This window comes from Apodemus sylvaticus, chromosome 6 (assembly GCF_947179515.1).
Source record: "Apodemus sylvaticus chromosome 6, mApoSyl1.1, whole genome shotgun sequence".
NCBI classification, from domain to species: Eukaryota; Metazoa; Chordata; class Mammalia; order Rodentia; family Muridae; genus Apodemus; species Apodemus sylvaticus.
In genome coordinates this window covers 37,270,133-37,273,067 of record NC_067477.1, presented here as the reverse complement: position 1 = coordinate 37,273,067, position 2,935 = coordinate 37,270,133, and positions in this window count along the sequence as shown.

Genomic DNA, 2,935 nt, shown 5'->3' with positions numbered 1-2,935 from the left:
TGGCTCACAACCATCTGTAATGAGATCTGACGCCCTCTTCTACAGTGTCTGAAGACAGCAACAGTGTACTTACATATAACAACAAATCTTTAAAAAGAAAATCCCTGTGCAAGGGTCATTTGACACTCTCCCCTCCCAAAGGGGTGACATCCTACAGGTTGAGAATGGCTGTTCTAGGTACTTGTTTATTCTCTTCAGGTTAGTATCATCTAATATAGAAATTGTAGGTGAGCATTTTATAGATATATGTGTTAAGTGCAGGTACCCAGGTCTTGTAGGGATTGTGACCTTGGTCTTGGTAGTCAACTTGACTGGACCCAAAACCATCTAGGAGACTCATCTTTGGGCAGGCATGAGAGAAGTTATCTCTATTAAAGTTAGCCTCTGTGAATGTCTATGAAGGGCCAGCCTCTGTGAATGTTTATGAAGGGCCATCTTAGTTTGGACTGCACCAACCCCTGAGCAGGGATCCCAGGACTGTCAAGTGGAGAGACAGCTGGGTACTAGTATTAGTTGTTCTCTGCTTCCAGTCATAAATGAGATAATGTCCTGCTGCCGTGACTTTAGTGATGATGAACTATACCCTTGAATTGTGAGCCAGAATGAATCCTTTCTTTCATTGCTTTTGTGAGGGTATTTTATTACAGCAAAAGAAACTAAGACGGGGCTGGAGAGATGACTCAGCGGTTAAGAGCACTGACTGCTCTTACAAAGGTCCTGAGTTCAAATCCCAGCTCACAACCATCCGTAATGAGATCTGATGCCCTCTTCTGGAGTGTCTAAAGACAGCTACAGTGTACTTAGGTATAATAAATAAATAAATCTAAAAAAGAAAAAAAGAAACTAAGACTGTGGTATTACTAGTTACTAATGTAGGTCACAGAAGCTCTTTGTATTAGTGCCTGTGACTTATTGTATATCAGACTGAGAATATTATGAGAAATACCATGTTCACTATATTGTAAGCTCTTCCCTAAGCTCTAATCTAAAGGAGGTTAGAAACTGCAGAAAATTTGCAAAGGGTGTAGCTCCGTGGTGGGGGGTGTGCTTAGCATACATGATGCCCAGGGTTCAGCTGCTGGAACTCCTCTCAAAAAACAGGGAAGGAGGGAGTAGAGAGCACTTTTCAAATGTGAGTGTACATTGTTCAGTCAGCCTGACAGACCCATCACTATAGCCCTCAGAGTTCTTACCTTCTCAGTGTTGAGAAATAATGTTGCACTATGTGAGGTCCATGCAAATACTTCACAGCTTGTATGAATCCATTAAAAGATTTTGAGTTTCACTTGGGGATGTGCATATCCTGAAACTTTAAGCTACTTTACAGAACCAGTGGTTGCACCTCAAAACGGGATGGGGACTAGAGTGGATAATTATGAAAATTCAGACTATAACTAAGTAGGAAGAAAGACAGACAGACAGACAGACAGGAAGAGAGAAGATAACTTCTGATAACTACCCAGGAAACCAATGAAATTTCAGTTAGTTGGATTCTATTTTTGAGATAAGATCTTACATAGCCCAAGCTAGTCTGGAACTTGCCCAGACTGGTGGTATCCAACTTGCTGTGTAGCCAAGTGTGACCTTATATTTATAATCTTCCTATCTCCCAAGTGCTTGAATTTCCAACTGTGTGCCACCATACTAGGTGTATGTAGTGCTAGAACCCAGGGCCTCGTGAGGATAGAAAAGCATTCCAACTGAACTAAATCCTCATCCATGAAACTAGTTTAAAATAGACCTTCAAGCTGGGCCTGGTGGTACACACCTTTAATTCCAGCACTTGGAAGGCATCCTAGTCTAAATAGTCCCAGACCACCCAGGACTGCACCTAGGAAGACCTTCTCTTGGAAAAAACTGTCTATATTGGAGCCACGATATAGACCTTTATTAAAGAATATTCTTTTATTCCTGCCCTTTCTTTGATAAAAAAAAAAAAATGATTCAGGTACTTACATACCTAGGAGAAGCCTTTGGCTTCCTACTGTTTGAGTCTGGCCAGAGTTGTACATATGATAAAATGTGTGAAATAAAGGCTTTCATGTCTGGCAGGGTGCCTGTCACCCCTGCCCTGGAGAGGTGGAAGGATCCCTGCATATTTAAGGCCAGCTCGCTTTATATGGCTCATTCTAGGCAGTTAGGGTTCCTTAGATAGACTTGCCTCAACAAAAAGTTTCCTAGTGGATCTGTTCTATGGAAGAGCGTCAGAGAACTGCCTGCTTTTGATGGGTGATTGAGCACACCCCACAGCCTATGCCTATTGTCTGCCACTGAAGGAGTATAGCACTATGAGTGCTTGAGTATGTCTGATTGGGGAGAGATTCAGCACCCACATACACCTTAATGGAAAAATTGACCAGACCTTTGGCAGTATTGTGACTCCTGAAGGAACATAACTGGCTCAGCTCTCGCTCACAGTAAGTTCCCAACACCGACAAAAACATACTTGGTAGAAACAGAAAACTGGAGTAAGACAGAATTCTTGAGCTGGCAGGGCATACATATTTATACATTCTTCTGTATCAAGCTCAGTGGTTAGAGTGTGCTTCCTGGCAAGGCTGCAGTACACAGCTGTTTTCAATTTGAGCTAGCATATTTTTCCTTCATCTAATTAGCATTCAGGATAAAGTCTGCAGCCCTGGAGATGGCCTGGCTCAAGTTTTTAAGACAAGCTAATGGAGCCCAGGTTTGGGACAGGGCAGTCATACCAGCTTATGGAGCTGTCCTCTATGAATGTCTTAGTAGGTGTGTAATATTGCTCTGGAAAGCTATTTGTTTCCAAACAACTGATGCCTTTGCACGGGCTACTCTGTGCTTGTGAGTATTCAAACCTTAAGTTTGGCAAATTCTTTGGTTTTGATGAAGGGGGAACCTTGTGAACACAGTAATAAATGAGAGCAGTACTTGTATATAATTAGGTTTATTGAGGGGCATT